The 19,730-nt window shown below is 34.9% G+C and overlaps 1 protein-coding gene across 8 annotated transcripts in view; it reads left to right on the forward strand.

The window, feature by feature from the left end:
* lysmd1 (LysM, putative peptidoglycan-binding, domain containing 1) overlaps window positions 1-19,730 on the forward strand; it is a 314,474-nt gene that overhangs the window by 156,125 nt on the left and 138,619 nt on the right. Inside the window, exon 5 of one of the 8 annotated variants that reach the window (XR_012391570.1) lies at window positions 2,167-3,002. The exons of the other annotated variants lie outside the window; for them this stretch is intronic. The gene's annotated coding sequence lies outside the window, so the exon portion shown is untranslated. Of the gene's footprint in view, window positions 1-2,166; window positions 3,003-19,730 lie in introns of those variants that run through there. 8 annotated transcript variants of the gene reach the window in all.

Below are 19,730 nucleotides of genomic sequence, written 5' to 3' on the forward strand. Positions count from 1 at the left end.
TGGGTAGAAATGAAAGACATGAGTAAAATAAGCATTTACAGGTTTTTAAGAGTATCTGAAATGAAAATTAACTATAAATAGTGAGTCAATTATACACAAAGTCTAAATATGAATTAAATAATGAACCACGCATGAAAGTTCTTATAAAAAGCTGTTTTATGCATGTTTATATATGATTATTTACATATCTATTTGTCAGTGATTTTAATGAGGTTATATTAGTGGTAAAAAGTCACTGTCGGGGCATATTTTACCACACGTATACAGCATATCATAGGTTTATCCTCACATCCTTATTGTAGGTTCTGTAAACCAGTGCACAGATATCTTTTTACATGATGCGAGAATATCCGGAGATGCAGAAACTTTGGGATTCTGTGCTGGACATTTTATTTAAAGTTACAAAACTTTGTTTCCCCAAATGTCCTGTAATGTTATTGTTGAATGAATTTCCCTTAAATGAAAAGCTCTGTAAATTTTGGTTAGCTGCTTCAACTGCTACAAAGAAAATGTTGGTACAGAGGTGGAAACCCCCTCATAAATTCTCTGTTAAGCACTGGTTGCATTCACTTTTGGAAATACTGTCATCAGCATGAATCAACCATGCTAAACAGGACATTTTGACTGTGTGGAAATGTATTAACCCCCCTGAATTATTAGCCCCACTGTTCGTTTTTCACCCCAATTTCTGTTTAACGGAGAGAAGATTTTTTTCAACTCATTTCTAAACATAATCATTTTAAAAACTCATTTCTAATAGCTGATTTATTTTATCTTTGCCATGATGTGAGTAAATAATATATTTTTTAATACACTTCTATACAGCTTAAAGTGTGATTTAAAGGCGTAACTAGGTTAATTAGGTTAAATAGGCAGGTTAGGGTAATTAGGCAAGGTATTGTATAACAATGGTTTGTTCTGTAGACTATTGAAAAAAAATCTAGCTTAAAGGGGCTAATCATTTTGAACTTAAACTGGTTTTTAAAAAATGTAAAACTGCTATTATTCTAGCAAAAATAAAACAAATAAGACTTTCTCCAAAAGAAAAAAAAATTATTATCAGACATACTCCGAAAATTTTAAGGTTTAAAGTCGATGATTCTGCAATAACTATAGAGGACATTTTCTTATCTCATATTGTTTCAAAACTGGATGTTTTGCTTTCTTCATTCAATGAAACAAGAAAGATATGTTGAAGAATGTTGGTGGCTAAACAGTTTTGGTTACTACATGACTTTCATTAAACGAATTATCAAAAACTATCAAATCAACTATCAAAAAAAAAAAAAAGAAATACAAATGAAAAATGAAATTAATAAATAAATGTCAATTAGAGATTTGGAAAACATATTGTATCACATACATCATTCTAAATATCTTGATAACACTTTATTTTGACAGCCCATTTGAACATTAGTATACTGTTTGCTTAATGTTTATACTGATCGTTCAACAGACATTTAACTGACTATAAGAAACTTTGCAAGTACATGTCAATTTACACTAATCCTAATCCCAACCCCAACCTAACAATCCACTTATAATCTAATAAGAATTAATTACAATCTAACTTAAATTCAACAAACGGACATTCAAAATATGTGACCAATATCTTTAAGATGTTTTGAACTGCAGTAGGTGTTTGATACCAGTATCAACAAATGCAGGAATATATTTTCATATAAAACCTTACAGTTACTAGTAGAAAGCTCTCGTAAAACACACTAGCTTCCTATTATGATTTAATTGGAAATGCTGCAAACAATCCGTTTCTTTGTCACACATTTTTTTATGTAGGCTTTGCTTATAAATACAGTCTTAGCATTTTGCTGTAGACAGAGCTTATTTTCAGCACATTCAAGCACAATAATAGCACTAATGGCTTTGTTTTGGAGTACAAGTGTGCACATGTTTTGTAACTTCTTTTTAGTAGGTGGATGTTCGCTTGATCTCTCTGTTTTATACAGACAAGCTTCTAAGTTATGAAGACGCAGCAGCTAAAAGCTCACTGTACTCATCAAAATTTTAAAGCGGAGTGTCAGCAGACAAACCCGTTTTGTCACCCCACAGTGATGATTACTCCCTTCACTGCTGATGTCGTTCAGTTGCGTCTTTACCTTGTGTTTTCTTCTCCCTCATTTATTTTCTCACTCTCTTTGTCTCCAGGAAATTGTATTTGCTGCCAGTTGTTCTCTTCTATATGCAGGCTGTCAACCGATGGTGCCCTTGAGTCGCGACCTTGACGGAAATGATAGACTTAACACAGGGAGTTTTTGTTGTTGTTTAATCAGTAGGCATGTGTGTGAGTGAAGGGTCTTACAAGAGCAAAGGACAATCTACGGGTGAACAAAACTTTCTTAAGCCCCAAGTATTCTTCTGTCTTTTGTTAGTAAAATGTTCAGTGTGCACAATGTGAATTACTTAATTAGCACAGTATGTGTTTTTTTTTTATCTGAACTGTAAAAGATTTACTGTAAAGTTTACAGTAACTTACAGACAAATTTGTTTGCCAGTAAGGCTGTAACTTTAAAAGCACACTGTGAATAAATTATTTTAATTGTACTGTATTTTTACATTACATTTGTAATTATTACTTACAGTGTGCTTGTAAGTACATGTAAATTGCCTTGTAAGCAGTGGAGAATATAGATCCTGTTGATGTTTCTTGGCATGTGTCTGTTTTTCACAAGTAGACCACTTTGTAGACCACTATCATTGCATAATCATTGTATTATTACTGTGTACTTCCTGTGTTGTTTTTCCCCTGGCTAATTGTACAATACACACAAGTGACGATTATCATCAGCTTTCAGAGGCCCCATCCTTTACCGTACTGTTGAGCTTGGTACCTCTACAAAACGATGTCAAAAAAGTTATATGGTACGTTTTTTATTTGGTGCTTCTGACAATGGAAATGAAAAAAAGAAGTTTTGAATTGAAAGGAAAGGATATGTTTGTGTTTCTTCTTTCAAAAGTTTTGAGTGATAAAATATCCCTATATGTATTTAAAGTAGAGTTGTGGATATATCTTAATTGTTTAATTGTGGGCTTCTGTTGCCTTTGCTGCCTTCAGTAGTTTGCTGTCTTTTACAACTGTGAAACTACATCCCAGATCGATGTTGACACCTTGTGCAAGTAAAATGTAAAGTAAAAATGTGCAAAGTAAAAAAAAAAAGCTTGGGGAAAAATAATTTATATTCACATCATAATAGGACAATTCACATCTTGCACTGAACAAATATAATACATATTTATCATACATGACAATTTATGCATATTTTTGGTTAACCAACACCTTTCAAGTGAAGTTTTATAATTTAAAGTGTTGGCTGCAAAAAAATTAAATTAGCCATTATTTGCTTACCCTAAAATAAGGCATTTTCTGACTTTCAGTCAAATCCAATCATAGATGTTTTAAGGTTTACTTTAGGATCTTCCAGCTCTACATAGTCAATGGCTGTCTTTTTTCTTTTCAATGGTCTAAACATGTTTTTTGTAAAAAAAAAATTGTAAATTTTATAAACGACAAAATTGTTCAAGTTTTAAATATAATTTTTTGTACAAAACTGCATCAATTTGACAAAGGAGACATTTATTCACCCTTACAGCTGGTTGAAGCAACTTTTATTGAGAATGGATGTGTTTTGTACTTGATTGGGTTGATTAAAAAAAAAAAAAAACATTACAGAGCTAGAAAAGCCCAATATAAATTTTAAAGTAACTTCAACCAGATTTGACTGAAAAAAGAAAGTCATACGCCTAAAGCATTTAGGGTGAGTAAATCTTAGAATTTATATTTTTATTTTTGGTTGTACTAACCCTTTCAAGAGTTCACAATTAGCTGATGATTGATTAAAAAAGCGTGTTTGGCATTCTCTCCCAGGAGAGAGGCCTGAGATAATCAGATCCTCGAGCCTGGGGCTCCCTCCCGTTTGCAGGGCAAGAGTGGAGTTTGAGCTCAGGTACTGTAGATCTCAAAAACTCCCCCTGCTTTTTGAAGCTAGTGAGCAATTAAGGATTGTTATGAAGAGATAACTTCTTACTAGGAGCATGTCTATAGTGCCAATTTGGATTAGTCAATTAACTTAAGTTGCATGTTTCTGGATGGTGGGAGGAAATTGGGACCTGGGGAAAACCTACGCGATCACAGGGAGAACATGTGAACTCTGTACAGAAATGCCAACTGGCTTACTGTGGAGCAACAGTGCTAACCACTGGGCCATAATGCCACCTATCTAGGAAAAAAGGAGGACTAGGGAAGGAAGGGGGAATTCTCTTTAGAACAAAGATGACTATGGTATGGAACATTTTATGGAGACTTAGAAATCGTCTAATATGTGAATCATAAATAGGATAATGCGGGACCAGCCGTGATCAATTATAAGCACGTGATGCTCTCGAAATTATTTTATAAATAAGCTTTACTTTAGGTTAACAATTGAAGTCGTTAGTGACAGTAAAGAAAGAGAGGGTTTGGTTAATTTTTGGTGTGTCATTGATACAGTCACTGAGTCCCCTTTGCTCATTTGACAATTTCAGAAGTCTATAAGAAGCACTGGGAAAAACAACAAACTACTGAAGATGACAAAATCAATAGGTGCATACACTGATAAGTACATGTGTGAGGAAATAACCAAATTGTCACCTTAGAATTATAAGGTTCTATCTGACATTTTTGTCAAAATTGAGTTATTGAGATATTCTTTTTAAATGACATCTTATTTACATTTTGGAATTTTTTTTTTTTCAAGTTGTTTACATTTTAAGACTTTTATTTTAAAAACAAATGTTACAGACATAATGTTTGCTATGGGATGCAAAAACTTTGAAGCTCAACATGTCAAATTTATTCAAAACGCAGATAGAACCTTATAAATCCAAGGTGACGAAATGGTAATTTAAATGAGTAGAAAATATTTTTTTACCACTCATAACTTTTGGAACAAAAATACACATACACTGGTCAAGGATTAATTTTTATAGTCTGCCTGTGTCCAGTGCTTTTGTTCACATTACCACATGTCAGGCTGTGCATTCAAATGCATACATAAGTTAATTTCACAAGGAATCATAGTACAGTACTTGGGCATTATTGTCCTGTAGGCACTCACATGCCTTTTCAGTTTTCAGTTTATTTCATCCCAGCTGGTTTGCACATTAATGTAATAACATCCTCTTAAATCTTGCATGAAAAACATCACATATTTAATACATTAAAACAAAAGCCCTCAAAAGAAATCAAATAAACAATCACAAATTCACGATGATTTATCAAACTATGAAAAGCACAAACAGCCATTAATTGTGTCCGGGCATTACTCTCTCCATGCCAATAAAGAAAAAAGAAATCCCACACAGTGTGGAGTGCTGGGAAAGGGGTGCAAAGCTGCCGAGCATGTGGTGGTGTCTAATCACACTGCACTGTTATCCCATTAAAAACCGATGCTGTAATTTCATTTATGAGACAGAACAGCAGTTGTCCTCCTAAGCAGGAAACAAATGAGATAAATATCTGTTTATCACAACACTCTGACGTTAAGTATATTAAGCAACGAATTAAATCTATTAGATATGTTAATTTGAATGTGTGCATGGGTGTGAAAGTCACTTTGAAAGCTATTCGATCGGCTTGGGAAGGATGAGTAAAGATGCCCGTGTTAATAACAATGCATGAACATACTTACTGTTCAGGATATTGTCAAAGGACATAAAGTGAAAAATGTCTAAATTCAGGTAGCGGTTAGAGCAAAAATATTAAACTAGTAAAGGGCAATATGGCAAAACCAGGACTATCCAAACATTATTTTAGTTTTTAATGTTTTTTTGCAGAACATGTTATTCTTTAATAACGTTATTCTTTAATTTAATATGATATACATTTTAAATTAATTGTTACACGAAAAAAAGGCATCATTAATGAGACCAATTAATTTCATTAATTAAAAATGAAATGTCACATATTTTACTACTATTACATCTTTGAATGCCTTAATATTCAAATAGAATGATGAAAATTTAACAGGCTTATCAAATACTAGAATCTCAAGAATTAATTGATCTATCTGTCTATCTGTCTGTCTGTTGATCAGTTGGTCACAATGCTTTTAAAATATTCAGAATATTGTAAATCAAATCATAACGGCTGTTTCTCAATATCAATTTTGCAAAGTTCGAGCTTACGGCCCTGGAAGACGTGCCAAGTTCAGACTTGGAAGAACGAACTCTCGAGGACACAAGTCGGGATGGCAGCGTACTTTATAATGCCACTTACCTCACCATGGATTCATTGGTTTCATTGTACATTAAAGGGGTGGTCCAGAATGTTATTTTTAAGGCTTGGTTGTGTTAATAAGATGCAAAGCAATGTGTGCTCATGTTTAACTTGAAGGAAATCGTGTTATTTTTTTATAAATCTCACTTTGATTATACACAGCTACTCAGCTAACATGAAAACGACTGTCATATTTCCTAGTTTCTCTAAAAGGCCCACCCTCAAGTGACTCTGATTGGTCATCATCATAATATGCTGTGATTCGCCGATCGGCTCCACGTCACGCCCTGACAAGCACGCGCGTTTTGTGTAAACAGTCAGTCAGTCAGTCAGTCAACACGTGTCTGTAACGAGTGAAAATGGGATGCGGCTCCTTTAACTGTTTCTGTGCCTTTTAGTGTGTTTATGCGTGTATACGATGAAGTATCTGTAACACGAGAAGCGCATGTGCGCGGGAGAGATTTTTATTGTTCTTTTTCTCTCATGCTCGGATTAAGTTATTTTCTGTGGTGACAGAATAAAGCACAAGATGTGAGATGAGACCTTTGTGAGCCTGGATTGATTTGTTTTTGATGTTACACTCCAGTTGGGAAATCATTGCTGTATTTTTTTTAAATCAACGCGTTACAGGACGTCTTTCATGCATATGCGGAATATGCCTGTGTAAGTAACATGAATCGTTCACATATCTTTTGCGACTTTATTGTCCGAGTTGTAAAACGCATAGCAAAGCTGCCTATAGAGAGAAACTCTGCCGTCTCCCACAGAGAGACGCAGGTGCTGGCCAAGAGTGCGTGTATGTGTATGTGTGTGTGTGCGTTTACAGCCGTTTGATAAATATAGATTTGTAACGTTAGCTAAGTCGTTAGCGGTTACCATAATTTCCCGTTGTTTACATCTTTGCTACAACACACCGTTAAAGTTAGACACTGTACATGTCATGATCAATTTTAACAAATAAAAACACTTACAGGTCATGACTCAGAGTTCACAGCATCTCCTTGCTCCATCTTTGAGGAGATTTTAACTGAATCCAGCACTGAACTGGGAGAGATTCTGGAAGCTGTGTTTTGTCAAATCATGCTTGCTATGTATTTTATAGTTCTCTGGAACATAATTAATATTGAACTGTAAGCACTTCTGTGTTTGGGTCGTGTCATTTGGAAGCCCAACAACAGAAACAGAACAGCTCTGTGGAAACAGCAGGATGGCATTTCTCTCTCTGCAGTAACGTTACAGCGCCTATGGCCACGGCCTTTACCTGCGCAGTGTGGGATGCGCAATAACGAACTTTTGTGATCTCACAGGGGGCGGAAGTATTTTTTGTAGTCCCCAAAATTCGTTAATTGTAGGCGTTGCTAAGCTAACTCTGTACAAATCAAGGTCTCCCTTTGCATTAAACTTTGAATATTTTACATTCAGAGATGCTGTTTATGTTCACACAGCTACATTACACATCAACTGAAGTTTAAAATATAATATCGTAGTGGACCACCCCTTTAACATCCTTTTTGTGGCACATTAGTATGTGAGGGGGCAAACTTTTCAAGATGGGTGGTGACCATGCTGGCCATTTTTAAGTCGGCCATCTTGGATCCAACTTTCACAATTCCCACCCTGTATGTATATATATATATATATATATATATATATATATATATATATATATATATATATATATATATATATATATATATATATATATATATATATATATATATACATATATATATATCCTGAATGTTTACAAACCGGTAATTCACCCAGAAATCAATGCTAATGTTTGAAATTTGTTATCAAAAATTTGAAATGTGTGTATGTGTTATTAATATATTACATTACTCATTATATATATAATTTTATGTAAACGTACAAGTAAAACAACATTCTATCATCCCTAAAATACAAGAGCAAGTATTACCAAGGGAGCATATCTGCTATGCAAAAAAATTAAATAAATAAATGCTAGAGAAATTGGCAGCAACCTATAAAGCAGGGAATAAGCCGAAGGATTGAGTGAAGTAATACCAAAAAGAGTTTTCCAAAATATGATTTAACTTATATTTTCCAAATATAAGTAACTTGCAGTTAATCAATTAAAGTATTTTATTTCACCATTATTGTTTTTTGGTAAAAATTTTAAGCATCTATGGTTAGCAAAAAAAAAAAAAAAAAAAAAAAGAAAGTGTAGTGGACATCTTACCCAAGGGGGGCATCTTTTGCCATCTTCCCCTGTTTGTGTGAAAAAGAGAGAATTATGTGCCATATTGTGGGAGGTAGCCGTCAGCAGTCTTCCACAGACAGGTGATTCTTTTGTTTTATCTCAGAGAGAACGAGGGGTGAACGCCTGCTTTAAACTGACAAAACACTGCAGTCAAATATCACATCATACACACACATCCGCACACACTCCATTTCTCTCTATCGCTACTGTCAGAGCTGAATGTCTCTTCCCATTACATCAATCCTTCATTTCTCTCCTCTTTGGTTCCATCTCTCCCGCCTCTCCTCCTTTGTTTGTCCTCGCCTCGGTCCGTACCGAGAGAACAGACATATTGCCGTGGCACACAGAAAACCCTGTTCTTACTTCCACGACACTATCTTTTAATTAACATCCACTTCTTTACAATTCATTTCTCTCAATTTGCTCTATTAGCATAAGCATATAACTAGCAAATCTTTGCATGTGCTAATTTTATATTCACTATTAAGGGGCTTATTAGAGCTCATATTAAATTAAGGAATGAAAAGTTACTTAAGAAATAGAGAGCGGAGAGTGGGAGCAGTGTTGTTTAATGAATAATGTCCAATGTTTCAGTTCTTGTTGGTTAATAAGGTGTGCGTGCATCTGCAAAGTGCATTAAAAATAGCAGCGTGATGAACTAGAATTTGATTCTGCGTATGGGCTTTGTGCTTTTTACTAGGTGTTTAGCTTTGGCTGTTGGCAAGCTGCACCCATTTTGATGTATTAAAGGCACACTCTGATTTTTTGCTAATTAAAAAGTTATACTCATAAAAAAGTACTTTAAAAAAGTCATTAAAATGACATAGACCCACATAAAATCAAGACCTGGATGTCTTAAACTGGGATGAGATGGGGTTGAATCCAGGAATCTACATTTCATAAATTTGTGGACCGTAAGATATAGAAAAACAGATGACGCTTAAGATGGAAAGCATGAAAGTTAGTAAATGCATTTTATTCATCCAGACCACTAGGTGTATGAAGGATGAAACCTGCAAAAACAATAAATAAATAAATAAATGAGTAAATAAATTCATAAATTCCTACATAAATAAAACAATAAATAAATGGATATACAAATAAACAAATGTATATAAAAATCCATACATCTTTGCATAAATAAATATTTAATTCATTAATAGTGCAGGCAGGTTAATAATTAAATAAATTACATGAATATTGGGGGCCATTCAAACGTTTATTCATTCTTGAACGTTGTTTTGTATTTACTTTTGCTCTGCTCAACATCGTAATAATAACATGCTAATGAGAGGGTGTCTGTCAATCATCAGAAGCCAATCAAAAAATTATCAAATGCAAATTGAATGCAAATTTTTTTTCTAACTATCAGCCAATGAAGGCATAAAATCCGCCTTCTAATGATTGACAGACACCCTCTCATTAACTTGTTGAGCTGAGGAAAAGTAAATACGTCTCTACATTCATCAGTTTAACATTTTCTTATTCCCCCACATTCGTATAATTTATTTAATTACCTGCCCACACTATTAATTATTACATATTTATTTATGCGGGAACTAGTGGATTTTTATATACACTAATTTATTTTATTTATCATTTAATTTATGCAGGAATTTATGCATTTATTTACTCATTTGTTTATAAATTTTTCATAGTTATTTATTTATTGTCTTTGCAGGTTCCGTCCTTCATACGAGGTGTCAATATAAAGATCAAAACACTTGACACTATGTCCAATGTTACTTGAAAAAATAAAAAATGATTTTCACTTTGCTTTATAACCAGTTTTACTTAGTACTCTTAACTCTTGTAGTCTTCCTCCAAGTGTTACTTTAAATCTTCCACCAAGTTGCTTATCGATTGTCTCGTAAAAGATTGTTCTGAACATACCATCATGGTCTTGGCGGATGTGAACAGCAAGGGTACATAGTGGCAGAAAAAATGGGTTGTGAGCTGAAAGTTAAAATGATGAATGGGACACCCCACAGTATTGTAGACTTGTGGCAGCCATTGTTATACCCAAGTTTGCCAGACTAAAATTGTGCCATTTAGAATTGGCCCTTTCTCACAAACATCCCTACAGCACTTTGCCATTACATTTTTGAGTTGCATTCTATGAAGTTAACCCCTTAGCTTTCCAGCATTCCATTTAAGGTTTTCTGAACATCAGTTTCAGAAATGCTAAAGTGATACTGAATTCTGTGGGTTATTGTTCAGCTTATTGCAAGGTTTCCATCAGTAGTGGACAGTTGTGTAATGGTATCTATAGTTCAGCGAGACCAATAGTGAGTCAACAGAATGGAGATAAGTTAATGAAGGATGGGTATTTAAAATTTAAGTGGAACATAGCCTAAAATCCTATGGCCTAACCCTTACGTTAAATGAGTTAGAACTTTAAGTTGATGAAGGGTATACCAGACCAAAAATCTGCTCGAATGTACCTCTGCATTTTCTGTGTCACAAATTGTCCATCTTTAATTATAAAAAGCTGTTATAAATGGCAGGTTTTGAAGATTTCTATTTGGACTGCATTTACATATGGTGGCAATGATTATTTTCAATCTGAAGCATAATTTGGAGGTGTATTTGTCCTATTTGGGCTCAATCCCAAATGACACCCTATTCACTTTCTCTGAATCCATGCAGTATTTTCATGACACACAGTAATGCCACTTTAACTGTTTGGACAAGTCTTTTTAGAAATTTACTCAGTACAGAGTGATATAAGTGACACCTTTCCCATATAGCAAATTTTTCTGGTATGGCTCTGGCCCACACATTCAGATTTTGCATGGCCCACATTCTGCTAGTCTGGCTGCTAGTGAACGGCCAACCATCAACCATAACTGGAATAAGTCTCAGCCAAGTTAATAACCAACAGCTGGGTCTGAACTAGGCCAGATATAACCCCATGTTTGGACATTGTTTGGGCCGAATAAGAGCTTAACAGACCCTCGCCTTACTAATCTTGAATACAAGGCCTATCTGGGCCACGTAAAAATTTATTTAATTTAAGCTCAAGCTTGGTGGATTTGTGGGACTTTTTTTGGTTCAGTTCTGTTTCAAAAGGATGTGGGCCAGTTCTGGTCCGGGGAACACTAACTGATCTAGGCATCTTAGCTGTTAATATGGGCCAGATCTGGGTCAAAGGAAATTTGTTGGGTTGGTGTGTCACGACTGCAGTGAAATTGATAAACCCAAGATGCATTGAAATTTAGGCCAATAAATAATGGTAATGATTAGTATTGTTAATAGTAGTATCATTTGTAAAATAATAATTTGTTTAATAAAATATATGCAATGTAGGTTAAATTTAGTTCTTTTGCAACAGAAAACGATAGATTAATTAATTAAAATAATAAAATCTTGATTATTTCCTTGATTAAATTGGCATTGCCTGGTTTATAAAGGCATTAGAAGATACAAACAGTAAAATGGAAATGACTTTGTGAATTAAACATTTTTTATTCATTCATTCATTCATTTTCTTTTCGGCTTAGTCCCTTGATTAATTTGGGGTCGCCACAGCAGAATGAACCGCCAACCTGTTTCACACAGCGGATGCCCTTTCAGCTGCAACCCATCACTGAGAAACATCCATACACACTCATTCACACACGTACACTATATTTTAAACATCTAGGCCAAACACTAAATTGGGTGTTTGACCCATGTCATGCATACTGCCTTAATAACAGTGCCACCTCTGCCACACAAGGCCCATGTTTGGCCCACATGCTGTATGCCAGTGCTGAATGAATGCCTGCTGTACCAGCTTAATGCCCAATGGGCATAAAGACATTGTTTGCTACCTGGGTTTTTTCATGCACTTTATGTATGTGTGCATGTGATGCAAGTCCACGAGTGCACAAGTAGTGTGCAGTTTGGGGTTGGACAATAGAATATGGCAATATTTGAGGATACTATCATTTGCATTTGCAATGGGGTCTGAAACAATGGTGAACATTATCAAACCCCACATTCACTCCTTTAATCAACTGATGCACACTCAATAGATTGCCTCTAGGAAATATAAGTGCACCGTGAATGTGAATTATTCTATTTGTTCAGTTACTGGGAATAGTGAAATTAAGGGTTGATGCAATTTTGGATAAAGCCTTAAGTAGTTCATTTAAATTGTTCAACATTCTTATTTGCACATACTCTATTACTAAAATGAAAATTGTTTTGTTGTTGCTGTTACAATTTTGTTATTACAAAATGACTGTATAAATAAACCCAAGTCGGCATATGTTATGTAGAATGTATGTTTAGAAATCTGGTTTAAATCCCATCTATTGTCTGGACCTACAAATCTGTTCTTATCCTTGCAGATAAACAACAACATGTAACCAATCATTATTTGTAGGCCCATGACCCAACCAATCATTTCAAAGACAGTGGGAGGGATTAGATCAGGCTATATATACACCAACAGCAGGATTTCACTTGGGTCACAAATTTCAGTCAATCTTTCCTATCTCAGTGTCTAATAACCAATGTATATTCACAGTCATGGGCAGCAATCTTGTTATTTTAGTCTGCGAGTTTGCAGTGTTGACACTTTTAGTCCAAAAGCTCAGAGTTTGTAGTGCTGACAGTGATGTGTGTGTGGTAGGTTTTCTAAATAATTTGTTGACTCAGGAAATAACTGAAGTGAAGAAAAAACTACTTTCCTAATTTTTGACCTCCAAACAATAAAAAGGTCAGAGTACATATACTAAAAAACAATGGTGTTAATTAATATGTAATAAAGCCTTTATTTGCTGTTTTAAAAGTATTAATATTTCTGTCAAAATCTAATTCATAGAATCAATTATGATATATTTCATACAGTAGCTTAGAAATGACACAATAAAAGCAAATGTAACACAATTTCAACATCAAATAACTAAATAAAAGCAAGCATATTAGGAAACTAACATAGAAACAAACATCAATGTGACAATAACCTAAAATGAGGGAAAACATTTGAGAGATTTTGGTATATTTGACCTATCGTCACCTTAGATGGTTCGAGCTAACATTTTTGTCAAAATTGAGTTATTGACTTAATATTATCCTTAATAAATGAGAACTTATTTACATTATGGAATGTTTTTTTAATAAGTTGTTTACATTTTAAGACTTTTTTATGTTACACTCATACTGTTCGCTATGGAATGCAAAAACTTTTAAGCTCAGATAAAACGCAGATAAAACTTATAATTCCAAGGTGACGCTATATCAAAATGTTTTGGCCACACTTTTCAAGCACACTATGGAAAATGTGGAGGAGATGCAACAGTATATTCTGCTTATTTTTGTCTCTATGTTTTTACTTTTCACTGTAAAACAGAACAAACAGCGGGGGAACCAGCTGATATGTTGGTTGTTCTCCACATTTGTTTTTTCTTCTGTTTTTATGTTTTATCATATTAAGATCTTGTATCAGTGGAATTGTGAAATAGTCAATAAAATCAGCAGGTCTGAGGTCTCAAAATCTATTTGACTTAACAAAAAATAATTGAAACTGTCATGCTTTTATCTTCCACAATAAAATTAGTTAAAAGTGTCCAATTTGTCCAAAGCTTTAGTTTTCATTTAATCCCATTTCATGACCATTTGTTTTTTTTTACCAGTTACAAATGATGTTCTCCTGCTCCTCCTTTGCTAACCCATGTGCATTTAAGTGCTGAATTTGTTTCTGTCCTTCTGTCATTTTTAATACCCTTTAATCCAGGGGTGCGCAATACATTTTTTCCAAGGGGCCACATTAGACTCTAGGCTGGTTTTAGAAGGCCAAACCAATAAAGTTCATTTGTTTTTAAAAGAAAAAAAAAAGAATCTGTGACACTATTCAATAAATAATCACAATCTATAATCCCTATTAATAACTCCTGTAGTCCCACAACATTCTGTCACTCGATGACTTTCGAATACCCTGTCAGAGGAATCTAGTGGATGGGAATGAGCTTTTTATAGTGTCTGCTATAATGTTAATGTTGTTTTTGGTGTGTTTACATTGATGAATATGGCCACTGTGTGAATGCACAGAACAGTTACGATCTTATTGCCACATTAGATCATAATGATAACATAATATATGCCTTCAGTGATTTCCTCAAGATAAAAACCAAAAAAATAAGACAACTTGAATAACTACAGCAGTCGCCATCGCCTGATCTCATATAAAGCAAGAGATTGCAATGGCATATGATGACGTGTGCAGGTGCTACAGTGCTGTCCCAATTCTTAGGGGTAAATTTTGTAGCCCTTCCACTTAACCCTCAGTTGTAAGGGCCAAGGGGAAGGGGTAGGGGTACGAAAATATAATTGGGATTAGGCCTAAATGTGAAAGTCCCATATTGTTGACTTGCAATATTAGACCTGCATCGCAAAGCCCTGTTTTCGGTTGAATATCAATCAAATAAATACTTCACATGAGCCAATCAAAGCAGTCCAGCGGGTCGCAAAATGCCCAGATCTGCTTTAATAAAAAAAGCCATATTTTGATGCTTTTAGATTTAAATGTGTATACATTGTCGTTCATAAGCCTTATAGGCAATAAAGAGCTGCTTTATAATTTGTCTGGTTTTAATTACACAATTGCACAAAACATCTGGTGATGTTTACTAAATGTTGAGAAAACTATTATTGTATTGTAACTATTGTTTGACAGTGTTTTATATTACTGATGCTATGTGTCAATATACTGTATTACATAAAAAAAATATGGCAATGGATGTTGGTAGGTTTACATACTTGATATAGATTTTTTGTCTTTATATAAAAGTAAAAACTTATTTCGATGTGAAGGACTTGTCAGGAAATTTACATGTTTCCGGTTGTTTTATTTTCAATTTACAATTTCCATTTGCACAATGTAACGGGTAAAGGAATACAGCTAATGAAAAATAATGGACAAAATTTGTAAGTTTTGATTCTTCTATTCCTTTACCATTTTGGTGTACGTACTTACACAGTGCCATTTATATCGAATTTGATATTTAGGAAACTCCCTCGAACACGGGGAGAACATGCAAACTCCACACACAACTGCCAACTGACCCACCTGGGGCTCGAACCAGCGACCTTCTTGCTGTGAGGTGACATCACTAGCCACTGTGTCACTGTGTTCCCCTAACATTTCCATAGGAGAAATATAAATTATTTATGATAGTGACCTGTTCGATTGACAATTTTGCAAACCATTTGGACTGATTTGATCAAAACATTGATTCATTTGAATCAGACAGAAAACCTGCACAATTTGATTGCTGAAGTGTTATCAGGGAAATGATTCTTATATTGGTATACATCAATTCTATTGACACACAAGCATTTATCTGTCAGATTTTACTCGAGCACAGTGGTATATCAGTGGTGCTTCTGAACCCTGCTGCTATATGTATTCGCTCTGGGTTGTCTGCCTTTGTCTTGTATATTGCTAATATAGATCTGTTTCACCTCTCATCATCTTCCTTTCCTGGACATGACAATACTGTTTCAACTGATATTTACTCAGTCATATTTGACAATAACATTTTCACATGTCTCATATCTCAAGCTCTTCACTGACACTTTGTTTCCTTGGTAACCAAATTGTGCAACTTTTAGAAAGTTTAAAAGAAAAACTTTTTGGTGTAGTCAAGATGACTCTTGATTCAGTGCATTGACTTTTGTTCATAATAGAACTTAGTTTTAGTAATTGAATGTTACATAGGCTATCTGAATAGTCCAGGACAAGACTTGCTGTAAAGATGTACCATGGTGCATTGTGTTATGAAACAAACATTGATATTCTAAAATAATACAGCCATCAATACACTCACCATGTCCATTGTTTGCTTAAAAGCACTAAAAAGTTGCGTGGGACTCTCTTGAAACGCTAATGTTCTGCTGTCAGTGACACAATATAACAGCCCGTATGAGTAATTTAGCCCAAAGCTGCACTCATGGCGGGACAAGCGCCTCTGCTGCTGAGGGCACACATTATGAAATGTGCTGAACAGAGCGTTCAGGCTCTCATTTGCATGAGTTGTTATTGTTCGAAATGATAAATAAATTGAAAGCGCAGATGAAAAATGGCCATCCTCGATAAGACAGAGTATGTTTCTAGTGGAGCATGAAGCTAATCTGAAGCTTTTCTCCTTTCACCATTACCCATAATGCAAAAGAGACAGAACGCACCCGCATAAAAAAACACACGCACACACGCTGATGGCTTTCTGCCGCCTTTCCTCATTTTCTAGCTTCGCAGAGATGCGAGGAGATTGCATAAACCTCTGTGGTGGTATTTCACTTGCTTGAATATCTAAACCGGTCATCCGATTCGGAAACAGTTTGCAAATAAACAGGTTGGTTTATTGATTTAGTGGAAGTTTACTTTAGTGACTGACATTTTACGCTCTTTATATTGCCTCTTCAGAGCTGTTAATTTGTCTCTGTAGGGCAGATGAACGTATCGATGCAAAAGAGAATGTCAGGTGCTGAAGAATGTTTTCACACAACTGAAAGCATGAAATAATGGCTGACCAAAGGTGCCAGACGTGATCATTATAATTGTCCTGGGTTAGGTACTAGAGTAAAAAAAAAAATCTCGTTCTTTTTTTTTTTTTTTAAGTATTCAATTTAACTGAAACTTGTTAGCAGATGGAACAGGGAGTTAATCAAATCCTTTTATAATTTTAAGAGTATCCAATCAGTCCAGACCAATCACCTCTGATTTTACCAACAGGTCTTGATTAACGTTAATCTGAATCCTGAACGAAATCACAAGCCTAATCAAATTCAACATTCACCAAGAGCCGTTGTACAGATCATTACCAAATCCTCTTGACTTTGTCTCAGGTCATTTGAGCCTCAAATTAGACTTCTTTAGATTAAGAGAGCAGCCATGAGATCGGTTTGGCTAATGACATTAGTCAATCTTAAAAGGGTTGCCAGATCATTGGACCCGTATGAGTTTTCAAATGGATCCTAGAGAAAAATCTGCCATGTATAACAAGAGTTCTTCCGCCCCTCCCTGTGGGCTTTCGCCAGCTGCGGTGGGAGAGGAAACGTTGGCAGCAAGTGTTCGCCTAAAGAAGCAACATCCATCACACTTGTTTGTCTTTCAGCTCGGCCATTTTGGCAGACATGAAGAAAACCCTTCACCAATTGTGAAACAACAGCAGCATGTCTTGAGTTCCTCTCCACCGAGTCATTGACAAATCACTGGCTCACAAAAACTGCCACCACCCACCTTAACCGAAAAACACATTTCTCGCTCTCTCTCCTTCCCTTCCCGAGGGTCATGAGGTTGTCTGGCTGACAAAGATGGCTGGGATAAGATTTCTCTCAATGGGACCTGGACACATGATAGACAGCACATGACTAAAGACTTCAGCCACTGACGGAAAGAGGAGGATAGCGAAGGGAGAGAGAGAAGAGAGAGATTCTTGCACACACACACACACACACACACACACACACACACACACACACACACACACACACACACGCACGCACACACACGCACACACATGCACACACACACAAAGGAAAGTGATGCGTGAGGAAAGAGACAGGCTGAAGGAAAGGGAGAGAACAGAGATGGCTGTGTGTGTGTGTGTGTGTTGTTGTGTCATCAGCAGACGTGTGTCTGAGGCACACAATGACTGTCTGTGGCTCCAGCCTGATGTTGGTATCAGAGCGATTGTGCTGCTCCAGGGGGAGCCTGTGAGCTCTGAGACTGAGGGAGTCACGCCGAGGGGAACGGAGTCTTTAGAGATCCTGCTTTCTGTGGAAATGCATTGGAGACGTTTGGTGCAGAAAATCCTCTGAAAGACTTGAGAACAAAGGCATATCATTTGGTCTGTGTGTGTGGTCTCCATTTGCAACATTTTGCAATGTTATTTTGTATTTTAGAAAATGCTGTACAGCGTAAGGACATTTCTGTATGTTATAGTTCACATTTTTTTAAGTATCACTATAGTTGCAATAGTGATATATTTTTGATCATTACATTACTCCTTTAGAAAATTATATTTAAAAATATAATCAGAAATGATAATTGTAAAAAAATAAACTAATGGTGTAAATTTAAAACTGCATCAACAACAACAGAAATATGATGATCTGACATAACTTTAGTTTGGTCTTGATGTAGTTAGTTTATATTTTCCATATTAACATAATTCTTTTCACTGAAATGTCAGTAAAGACATGTACTGCATATTGATAACATTTCAAAATACTGTAAAACAAACAGTTTTCTATAGCAAGGTAAAGAACATACAGTAGTTGTAAAGATGGAGCACTCCAACAGAATTAATATAATATACAACATTGACATATTTAAAATATTGTTAAGCTATTTTGGAGTTGCCCAGCCATTCACCCATTGGCAGGATGTAATGCAGGTAATTTGAAATATTTATGGTGATGAAGTGGACTTTTCTTTTATTGCAATTTACCTGGGGAATTTTGCAACCAACTTAATTGTAAAAGACAAGTACTTATTAAAATTAACCAGTAAAAAAACTGTAACTCGACAGTGGCTACAACTCTAACCCCCTACAATATCTGCATGGTTGGATATCGTATGTTCAAAATATGGAGAGGATGACTTTTTCTTTAAAACTAACTGCAATAATGGGAGAAATGGATTGTACTTATGCCTCTACACAGTGTAAACTGATCTTTATATGTATTTGTTAATGTGACTTGTAAGGAAATACGTGATCAGTCAACTGTGTATTTAAGTTCCGATGTGTTATTGTAATTTTTTAATTTTATTTATTATTTATTATTTGTATTCGAAATATTTTCTTTTACTTTTTCTTCCTCAAAAAAGAGAAATAAAAATTATACAATTAAAGTCAGGATAGAGTTATTAGGCAAGTGATTGCATAACAATAGTTTGTTCGGCAGGCTATCGGAAATATATACTGTAGCTTAAAGGAGCTAATAATTTTGACCTTGAAATGGTTTTAAAAAAATGTAAAACTGCTTTTATTCTAGCTGAAATAAAACAAACAAGACTAAGACAAATAAAAAAAAATATTATCTGACATACTGAGAATTTTTTTTTGCTCTATTAAACATCATTTGGGAAATAATTTTGGGAGGTCGCACTTTATATATATATATATATATATATATATATATATATATATATATATATATATATATATATATATATATATAAAGCATTAATCTGAGAACATTTAACAGGATTTATGAGAAATACATGGTGACTCTACACTT

Source organism: Danio rerio, chromosome 16, assembly GCF_049306965.1.
Source record: "Danio rerio strain Tuebingen ecotype United States chromosome 16, GRCz12tu, whole genome shotgun sequence".
Classification (NCBI taxonomy): domain Eukaryota; kingdom Metazoa; phylum Chordata; class Actinopteri; order Cypriniformes; family Danionidae; genus Danio; species Danio rerio.